Source organism: Mandrillus leucophaeus, unplaced genomic scaffold, assembly GCF_000951045.1.
Source record: "Mandrillus leucophaeus isolate KB7577 unplaced genomic scaffold, Mleu.le_1.0 Scaffold262, whole genome shotgun sequence".
Lineage (NCBI taxonomy): Eukaryota > Metazoa > Chordata > Mammalia > Primates > Cercopithecidae > Mandrillus > Mandrillus leucophaeus.
Window position 1 is genome coordinate 1108825 of NW_012102721.1, and position 11113 is coordinate 1119937.

General features: G+C 44.7%; 1 protein-coding gene across 1 annotated transcript in view; it reads right to left on the reverse strand.

The window, feature by feature from the left end:
* The window catches only part of ERG (v-ets avian erythroblastosis virus E26 oncogene homolog), a 300545-nt gene extending 299740 nt beyond the window's left edge, over window positions 1–805 (reverse strand). The window contains exon 1 of the mRNA XM_011984157.1: window positions 683–805. The gene's annotated coding sequence lies outside the window, so the exon portion shown is untranslated. The remainder of the gene's footprint in view (window positions 1–682) is intronic.
* Window positions 806–11113: the final 10308 nt, after the last annotated feature.

Below are 11113 nucleotides of genomic sequence, written 5' to 3' on the forward strand. Positions count from 1 at the left end.
GGACGCGGCCGGCGGCTCCGGGAGGAAGAGGAGGAGGAAGAGGAGGAGGCGGAGGAGGAGGAAGAGGAGGAGGCGGAGGACCAGAGACTGGGACGGCTGGAGGAGATAGTCCGGCCCCAGCAGGAAAGGAACCCAGGACGCGACTACTGGAGGGGCGAGGAGCAAGGGAAGGACCAGAGGGGAGGAGAGGGGGTCAGGGGAGGGAAAGTGTGGGAGGGGGAGCCGCGGGGGTGCGCGCTGCTCCTAACTCGGGGTCGCTTTTAGCGAGAAGTGATGTTTTTCCAGCCTCGGTGAAAAACGTTACAAACATTGAAAATGGTAAAAGTGAAAACGGTTGCGACACTAGACGTTTATAAAATGACCGCGGACTGCCCTCGATGCTGATGAGAATTAGGAAGACGTCGCGCGGAGCGTCCGGAGGGAGAGGCGCTGTGGCCCGGACCTCGGTCGTGGGGAGGAGCCGGATGCAGCCGCCGGGACGCGGGGATGCCGAGGGGACCGCGGCCTGGTCTGACCGACGCACGCGGTGACAGCCGCCCTTGGGAGACGACGGCGTCTGCAAGAAGCAGCCTCCAAAGGGTGCAGCCGGGAGGCTCGGCTCGTCTGCGCCCGAGGCACGGGGCTAAGCCCCTTCCAGATGTTTTCGTTTCTACGCGAATTCCGACCTCAAAATCGAGCTTACCTGAGCGCCGCTCCTCTTCTCTCATGTCCCTCGGGGGCCGTCACGACCGTCCCGGAGCGATCTCTAGGAACCTGTCCTGGAGCGATCTCTTGCACACTCTCGCCATTCCGACCCAGTGAAAACTACCCATGTCCCTCCCTCTCCAAACTTTAACAGCCAAGAATTTCAGCAAACAGCCAGAAAGAAAGCTAAGTCTCCCCCCGCCCCCCACCCCAAGGGAAGGGAGGGAATAAGCACTCCTTTAATTTGAAAAATAATAATTAAAACTCCCTCAACTTTTAAGGCCGAGCAACATAATCTATTAATTGGTCGCTATTAACATGCAGTTTTATTGACCATAGCACACAGAAGTCTGATTGTGAGGGAGGAGTGTTTTCAATGAAAGTGGAGTTATTTTAGCTGCAGACGTGTTTACATTTCTGTGGTTTAGTCTATAACTTTCTCTTTTTCTTGCTTCAGAATTCTGCTCCATGAAGCAAAGCCCTTAGCTCCCAGACATTCCAAAAAGTCTGCCAAAATAATAGAAAAAAAGAGAGGGAAGAAAAAACACGCGGAGACCCCCAAGTCTGGGTCAGGCTCAGGGTTGGATGTGGGCAGGGTGAGTGTGCCCCCTCCCCGCGCACTTTCCAGTTAGGGAAAAAAAAAAAAAGGTTCAGGGCTCCATTTCCTGTTTGCTGGGGGAAAAAAATAAAATGGACTTGAGCAGCTGAGTTTAGAAACCGCCTTTTCCAGTACCTATAGGTTCTGAGAGGATCTTTAACCCTAGAGATGCCAAAATGGGCTCATTAAAATTTGAGACTCAGTCAAGGAAGGTTTTCCCTTGTTAAGATGGACAGCCTTCGTGAAACTACAAATGCATTCCTAGGAAATTTCTTGAACAAACAGGCACACCATGGTAGTTGGGATACAAGCCCACTTCTCCATAGGTGGCCAAGAGAAGATACCAATAAAAATAGATATTGAAAACAGATTAAATTTCTGACAAGCATGCATCCTTTTTTTCCCCCTGAGGTACACAGAGCAGAATGTATATTTAAAAGGGGTATTTAGTAATAGGGTCTTGTCAGTTTATACACTCTGCTCGAATCGTCATTTGCAAAGTCGATTGCATTTCCTTTAGTATTGAACGTGCTCACTAGTCACACAGAAGTCCCCATACTCCAGTTCACATGGTCTTAAAAAATATTTGATCTGACTCTTCTTAACTACCAAATGCATATTTTGGTTGCTTTTCTCTCTAATTATTCTCCAGATATTCCAGATCCAAGATATTTTACTGGATTTTTAAATCTTCCAATTAGCCACTAATTTTCAAATTTCACCATAGTGAACCCTTAACATTTAGGGGAATGCTTTAAAGTAAACAGGTTCTGAACCTATTCAATGAGATCAGTCGCCCACAGGCCAATGACTCTTTTTTAATACTTTAAAAGCTTTTTAATACACTGCCAATGTTTCTCAATCATCATCACTAGCACTGAATATTATCACAGTACAGAACAGTGCTAAAAACAATATGCGTGCTGATGAGCAAAATAATGTTTAACATTTTAAGAATAATGAACTGCACTTTAGTAGTGGAAGGAACATGATTTCAAAATGAGCTCAGAAAAACCCCGATATTTGAAACAATGTTGTTTGTGACTCTCCCTCACTACCATCTCCAGTTCCCCCAAAAGACACTGCAAAGTGAGAGAGAGAGAGAAGAGAGAAAAGAGAAAGATAATTTCTTAAAAGATGAAAGACGCATACCGGGCCCATTCATAAAATGTGGGTCATTAACCTTGAAGAATCTCAGTAGCCAGAATCCGAGAATTTTGCATATGACATCATCTCCTCCAACTGATTGCATCTTGTAGTTATAGTTAGGAAATTCTTTCTGCTGTCCAATCTAATCCCTACCTACGGCCACAGCATTCCCTTCAGTCTGGCCCATGATTTAGGTCAAATAGGAGGAAATCAGTTTCAGTGAATTAAATCAATTAAGTTAACTTGAGAGGTCAAAAGAAAACTAAGAGACGACGTCACTTTCTGTATTGCAGGACAAACATCATAATTCTAATTAAAATGTCATTTAAAAGGAAAGTTTTTATAAAAACACCACTTGATACATTCCATAAGAATTAGTATTTTAAAAGTATTTCATACATGAGATGGTCTTCTTTTTATATAAAGTTTTGTGGTCGACCTAATTCATTTTAAAATCCCTTTTATCCAAAAGATGTTTTGGATTAATTTAAGTATTTGTTGCTGGATAATGTCAAGCTCCTTTTCAATGAAATGTCCTGTGTTGGGTTGTCACACCTGTTAAATATAAGCCTCCTTTTCTTTTGATATTCTGAGAAGGGCTTTAAAAGGTTTTCATCCCTCAATATGGAGATTTAATTGCTTTACCTATAATAAAAATAATCCCTATAAAATTTAGATTGTGGATATTTCAAAGCTGAAAGAACTATTGGATTGGGATGTAAAGGTTGCAGTTCAAAAAGTCTTCCACTTTTAATATAACATGCATGGTGTTATGAGTTATAAAATCCTGGTTATCATTTTGGAAGGTCTGGTTTTTGTTGTCCTTGCACGGAGCGTCTTTGAGCTTACTTTATGGCTTAGCAGTTCTGTGTGTGCATGTGTTAAATATGGAAAGGGTAGCATATCCCTCTACAGTAAATGCTCACAAGGGAGGAAGTCTCAGATTCTGTTTTAAACGAGGTACTGGAGTGAGATTCCTCACACTGCCCCACTCACATCTTTGGTGAGCTCAAATCTGGCTTGAAGCCATTCTGAGGATGGCCATGGTTTGAGAAAGGAGATAGCTGTCATGCTTCAGCCACTGCCAGGTGTCTGAGCCTTAACCCCCCCAGTCTCCACCCAATCACCTGGGACCTTCTTTTCATCATGCAAATAGGTCGGGCAGCACAAAAGCTTAGGAGTCATTAGAGGCCCCTGTCCTGTCCCATTCCTAGTTCCACTTCCCCTCATGGCAAATGATTAGAACACACTCGCTCAAGCAACCAAGATATGGAAGCAATGGGAATATGTGTCAGAACACGACAGTTGGGGGTTCCAAGTGGAGCATCCCTGGGTCCCTCTCTCCCCCACCACCCTCACTCATTCCCTGATTTCCATCACTGACTGTTAGTGAACAGGAGGACAGATGTGTATCTTCTCTTAGGGGAGTCTCTAACCTAGTACACAAGCATCACTATTATCTTTTATTACTTGCTGTTAAGAAGTCAGTTTTAGGTGTTCTTTATCCTTCCAGACAAACTAATTTCATGCAACACTCTCACCCTCTGAAGCGCTTTTTAAATCTACGTCAGATGCAGTTTAAGTCTTTAGTACACACAGCAGTTCTCAATAACACGTGGTGACCACAAACTGCTCCGTAAAATTGCATAATGTATAATTCCTATCAACTTGCATAACACACAAAATAAGTTGATATGAAACACATTGTCCATCTGTCAATGAGCTTTGGTGACAAAGATTATACAAAACAAATCAGGAGACTCTATTTGTATTTTTAAAGTGGAATTACATAGAGTACAACAGGAGATTTACTCCAGCTTTTCTGACAATTATACTTAGGCAGTTCAGTTTTGAACATCGTATACTATGACACTAAATCTATCACGAACAATTTTGTCCTGTACATTTTCATAGCATGATTACTCATGAGTGTAAAACTAGTTGCAATTTTAGAAAATTGAGACAATTCCTTCTCAGCGATTTTTTTGTATTGATAAAGTCACTAGCTGATATGGTTTGGCTGTGTCCGCACCCAAATCTCCCAGAATTCCCACATGTTGTGGGAGGGGCCCAAAGGCAGGTAATTGAATCGTGGGGGCTGGTCTTTCCCCTGCTATTCTCATGATAGTGAATAAGTCTCACAAGATCTGATGGGTTTATCAGGGGTTTCCGCTTTTGCTTTTTCCTCTTTTTTCTCTTGCTGCTGCCGTGTAAGAAGTGCCTTTTGCCTCTCGCCATGATTCTGAGGCCTCTCCAGCCATGCGGAACTGTAAGTCCAATCCAACCTCTTTTTCTTCCCAGTCTCGGGTATGCCTTTGTCAGCAGCATGAAAACAGACTAATACACTAGCATAACAGTACGTCAGTGCAAATAAAAGCAGTATCTTTTTTTTTTTTTTTTTTTTTTTTGAGACGGTAGAGTCTCGCTGTGTCACCAGTCTGCAGTGGCGTGATCTCAGCTCACTGCAAGCTCCACCTCCCAGGTTCACACCATTCTCCTGCCTCAGCCTCCTGGCTAGCTGGGACTACAGGCACCCGCCACCACACCCGGCTAATTTTTTTGTATTTTTAGTAGAGACAGGGTTTCACCTTGTTAGCCAGGATGGTCTCAATCTCCAGACCTTGTGATCCACCTGCTTCAGCCTCCCAAAGTGCTGGGATTACAGGCTTGAGCCACCGTGCCCTGCCAAAAGCAATATCTTAAGTTCTCTTTTGTATCCTAAAATAGTAAATCATTATGTTAGGATTATGGATGATCTGATACAATTTAAATGGGTAAAACGTCCATTGCAGGTATCATGCACCAGCAATTATTAGGAATGCATGTGACCAGGGATCCAGCACTTAGCAGCCACATGACCTTGGGCAAGTCATAACCACTTGATTAAAGCCTCAGTTTTCTTATTTAATAACTGAGGTTGTTGAGGTGGATGACCTCAAATATACTAAACACAGGACCTTCCAGGGAAGAACTTGGGTTATTCATCTTCCTCTCTACTCTTTGGGGTAGTGACTAATTGATTGATTAAGGGGAAACCTCTTGGTAATTTACTTCTCTTTGATTAAACCCTTATGCACACACTTCTTGCTTCTCTTCAGCAGCACTGCAGCAAGAAGTGTGCCTTTCTGGGATATGTTCTGTTACCTTTGCATGCTATATCCACCTGGTATGGGTGGAGAACTACAGTCCACAGAGCAGCAGTCTGCACCCTGCCTCCACATCAAAACCACTTTGATGATGGAGCTTCAAAACTATTGCCATCATCTGGGCACCATCTCAGACCCAGTGAATCAGGATCTCAGGGGACAGAGAGACCATTGTGGCACTGACAGGTACATTTGAAACTCTCCAGGTAGTTGAAATGGACTTCCAGGATAGTGGGTCACAGCGTTTGACATTATAGCCATTAAATCAATGATGAAGGAATTCCGAAAGCTTCATCTTATTAGATATCTCTGGGAAAGCACATTTTTAAAATGAACTTCTGGCCAGGCACTGTGGCTCAAACATGTAATCCCAGTACTTTGGGAGGCCAAAGTGGAAGGAGTTTGAGAGCAACCTGAGAAACATGGTAAAATCCCATCTATACAAAAAATTTAAAAATTAACTAGGCATGGTGATGCACAGCTGTGGCCCTGGCTACTCGGAAGGCTGAGGCAGAAGGGTAGCTTGAGCCCATGAGCTCAAGGATGTAGTGAGCAACTGTGATCGTGCGATTACACTCAGCCTAGGCAATAGAGCAAGACCCTGTCTCGTTTTTAAAAAAATCTTCCTACTCCCAAAACAGCTGGAGTCCACTCCTTCCATTGCTAGTGTCATTCTTCACACAGTTACAAGGTCCTGGATACTTGGAATCCCTTCCTCATTTTGTCCCCTTGTCCTGGAATGTCCTTCCCATTCTTACCGTGGCAGATGTTCATTTGGATCTACCTTTTACAAAGCACTTACATGCATATTTGCCCTGGGGATAAACATGCATGTAAGTGCCTTGTAAACGCCCATCAGTCACTTTGCGCAGGGGTGACAAGGTGGAAACTCCACGTTTGCACAACTAGAAAGTAAGTCAAGACTCAACCCAGGCCTTGGGGCTTTCCCTGCATGGCCAGCTCACCACCCTCCCTTATTCAAGGTCTCTTTCTGGGTACCTCCCTGCCAGCCCTGTGCCTAATTTAATTCCTGCCCTCTGGCACCCCTTCCCACCTCTGGGACAGCACTTACTTCTCCTAACTTCATCATCCACGAATTGGAACTGTCTGCATCTTTTGCTTCCCTTTTATACATCAGCTCCTTGAGGCAACTTTAGTTCCCCTTGACTTTGTTTACAACAGTGACTCAAAAAGAATCAGATCTTTGAACCCTGCCCCTCACTTGTCCCATTGCTAAATAGTCACCATAGGCCATGTTGACTCCCCACAGCTCCCATGAACACCCCCCTTTCTCTATTTCCAGGACCAATTTGCCTCGTTCAAGGTTTTATAATCTCACATCTAGCCACTGAGGCTGTCTCCTCACTGTCCACCCGGTCACTGGTATCTGCCTGCACCAAGTCACCCTGCACTACAGCAAGCACCATCATGCAGTCTTAGAAACCTTCAGGAACGCCTCCTGCCTGCTGAATAGATTGCAGATGTATTTGCTAGGTGTCACAGAATGAGAATTAGAAAACTGTGAGCATATTTCTTTGCTTTTGCCTTGCAGAGGGCAAGCTCTTCACCAGGGACAACGTTTGATGTCTGCCTAGCTGCCTGGAGGAGAAGGGGAGATTAGGATTTGTTACAGAAGAAGTGTAAGGTGCAAAGTAGAATTATGGAGCAGAACAGGAGCTGCATTCCTTTGAGACTGTGCACTCAGCACTGCACCGGCCTGGAGCACATGCACTCAGGGAGTGTGCTGACAGTGCAGACAAAAAGAGAATCCTGTGTGCCATTAAGATGTAGCTGGAGAGTTTGAATTCAGAAAGGGGAGAGAATAATATAGGGGAAAGCCTGCTCTTTCTGAAGTCCATGAATTGTGGGGAGAGATCAAGGAAGGAGTTATAAAAATGTCTAGGTCCCTACTGTCTTCTCTGGCTTCTGCCCAGAGCCGGGGGCCAGGTGAGGTCAATGCTCAGGGCAGAGGGAGTTTTTGCACCCAGTCCCTAATGAGGACCGTGGAAGCTCTTGCACTCCAGAACCTATGGTGGTGGAGGGCGGCCTGGGTGTTCCTCTGTGGTACAGATTCTGAGTGGAGATTTGAGGCATCTGCTTCTGTGAAGTAAGGTCACAGTGAACCTTGGAAATCAACCTCTAGTCTTGTGGGCTGGGTAAAGGGTGTGGCTGAGCCTGGTGTTAAACAGCCGGCAGGCCCTGAGGGAAGGCCAAGTGGCCAAGAGGTGCCAAGGCAGGCCCTGGACAATGAGTTCCCCTAGCCACAGGCTTCAGTCATGTAGGCCAGCCCAGCAAGAGGAACCCAGAGGAGAACGGACTTTCCCCAGAAACCCAAAGACATTGTGTCTGAGGACTTCCGTTCTTCCAGAAGATCTGTGCTACTCCAAGTGTGGATCAGGAATGGTCTGTGAAATGTGTTACCAGTCTCAACAAGATAAGTCCAGAAACTGAGGGTAAGAGTGTAGAAACGTTTACAGCTATTTGACCGAGTATGTTCATGTCTGTTCAACCTAATAAAACTTGAGCTTGGATTTTGTATGTCTTTTTCATTTCCTTTTTTCTAGTAACTTATTTTTCTCATACTTTACAAAATGTCCATTAGCACCATATTGAACATTTTAAAACGAACAAACAAATTGTTTTTTTATCGTGGAACTTTTGAGAAGCACTGCGGTAAACCACAGCAAGCCCACAGGCCCCAACACCATCTTAGAAAGAGACTCAAGCAAAGAGTTACAGCTCATTTTATCCAAGGGAGACCTGGCCCTGCCTAGAGACTGTTTACTGGATCAGACTTAAAGCACTGACCAGGTCTGGTGATAAAGCTAACATTTTTCCTGCTAACCAGCAGGTGGGGCACAGGAGGAAGCTCAGATTGACTGAAACAATGACCCTTTCTCTGCACACATAAGTTGTGGTGTGAATTAAGATTTGTAACTCCTTTATGTGGGTATCTGGGTCTCCCACAATGTAGGTCCAGGTTTTCTTTCTAATTAAACGCCCATCACTTTCTTACATGAATCTTCATAGGCCCAGGATTCTCTCCCGAATCCTTTCTGACAGTGCACAACCTACCATTCTTATGTTTGCCCCATTTGGCACAGCATCAGAAAGATACTCCATCTTAACAAATCTCTATTGATTTCTTGGCCTTTGGTATCACATTCTAAGCCTCGGGCAACAGTGTTTGTAACCCAACTCACCTCCTAGTGCCTACCTATGACCAACATAATTGACTCTCACCCTAGATCCCACTGGTCCACCTCCCTGAGTTCACCCACAGTTGCAGTGGACCATTCGCTCACATACCGACAGGTTCTTGGCATGAGCATCTCTGGCTTCTCTGAAACAGGCTTTCTCTGGGGCCACTGAAGCTTGCTCAGCCTTTGTGCAAAGCAGCCCAGAAGGGCTGAGGATGGGCTACCCAATTCTCGACCCATAAGGGAGAGCAGTTGGTGGATCAGTGCCCCAGCTCCTCACTCCCCAGAGGCACAACTCTGAAGTTCATTCCACAGGGTTCCTCAGAGGCTTCCCATGCAATCAGGCCTCGACTGTCCACTGAGGCAGTAATGAGCTTCCAGACGTTTTCTTAATTGGCCAGCCTCCCTTGTTCCTCTTCTCCACTCCCTCACTTTTGCTTCCTGGGATCACTTTCTAGCTAAACTACCCGAACCCAAGGTCTTGTTTCAAGTCTTCTTTAAATGGAAACCAAATAAAGGCACCATCCCAGTGGGCTCTTTGTTATCTATATTTGCCCAGACCCTTATTCTTCCAGCACTGGTGCAGAACCAACCTGGCTTCCAGGTGGAAGGTGCCCATGGACCTGATCCAGGATGGGACCAAGGGCCAGGTGATACAGCCAAGAAGAGCTAGAAGCACATCTCTGTGGAGAATTGAGCTTTGAGTGATTCAAAGGCCTCATCCTCTTGCAACCTGACTGATGAAGCAGCTAGTGTCAAAGAAGATGGCAACTCTGTCACTTTTGCCTAAAAATACCCAAAGCTCCCTGTGATCCAAGAGGCCTTCATCTTTCCAGCTGTCACTACCAGCACAAACAGAAGACAGCCCTAACCCCTTATATACCACCTGATTTCTTTCGCTGCTTTGTAGCTCCTTAGTAATCACTTTAACCAAGGAGGCAGAGGAAAAGATGGTACAAAGAAATACAGAAAGGTCAGGATACAATACAGATGATGTAGCTCTGCCTCACCCATGGGTGACTATAACTGCTAGAAGACTGAGGGTGTTGGGGAAAGCAAGTCCCCACCCAGGACTGAGCACAACTCCAAAGCACATGGCCCCACCGAGTACTGGGCCTGCAGGTACACATCCATCAGTCTGTGAAGGTCGCAGAGAAAGGGAAAGAAAGCATTGCAATTAGGAGTGTTTAGTATTTCTCATGCAGCCTCTCACACAGGCAGGGTGCACTCTGTTCCTGTGCTGTTTCACACGCTCTTCCATTATGGAACTCAGCACACGATCCTGATGATGTTGGTCTCTGTCTCCTGCCAGCCTGTGTTTCTTGATGGCGGGTTTGTCTTATTTATCTTAGTACTCTCAGAGCCTGGCACATGGGAGATATTGAATAAATGTTTTTCAAATTAGGTTGCAATAAATTAAATTGGGTCTACTTTGGCTTGGATGAAAATACACTGGAGATAAAAACAAAGCGTAGTGTAGTTTGAGTTGTTCTGTCTCTCTCTATATATGTATATGTATTTATATTTAGTTGTAAAAAATATAAATTTATATGTACACACACACACACTTTCTTCTAAATTGGTCTGAGTTGAGGCAAACCAATGTGTGTTCATTCCATTAATCAGTCAGGTCCAGTGTTCTGTTCATTTATGACTATATTCAATAAAGGATTCTAAATCATCATCATAGAAAGATGACCCCAGAACTCAGGGCCTTGCAGCCCAGTTCCAAAGAAAAGAAAATGTGAACTTTTTCTCCAAAGTGTTAAATTGTAAGGAGTGGTTTTCCTTGCGTGTTACTTCTAGGCCCACAATTGAGTGCCAAATTGCTAATGAATAGGTAGACCACGTTGTCCATTTTCCCTTGGCAATTAAGATTAAAGTTACATATTTTTTATGATATCCTCCCCAGCCCCCAGAATAAGCCATGGCAGCCACACCTTTCCCCCTGAAATATCCCCTTCATTTCTCACCCGCTCTGTGGCTATTCCTGGGACCGAGCCCCTTTTCATGAGTTCCAGCAGGTCCCCATCAACCCCTAAATCCCACCACAGGCCACATCGTCCCAGACCAGACCACGTCTGTTGAGCTAGCTGTCTGTTTCTATGTGAGTCTATCACCAAAGTAAGTTACATTCTTTCACTACCAAAGTTACTGGGCCTTTTTTTTTTTTTTTTTTTTTTTTGAAATTTCTTGGTATGTCCCCCAGGTTTGAGAAGAGTGGAACTCTCAACACTCCACCAACTACAACTTTTGAATAATTTAAATGAGAGCTACTAAGTCTTTTGAAAACAACCCCAACCCTGTGTTCTCTGATGTGAACAGGAAAAAAAAAA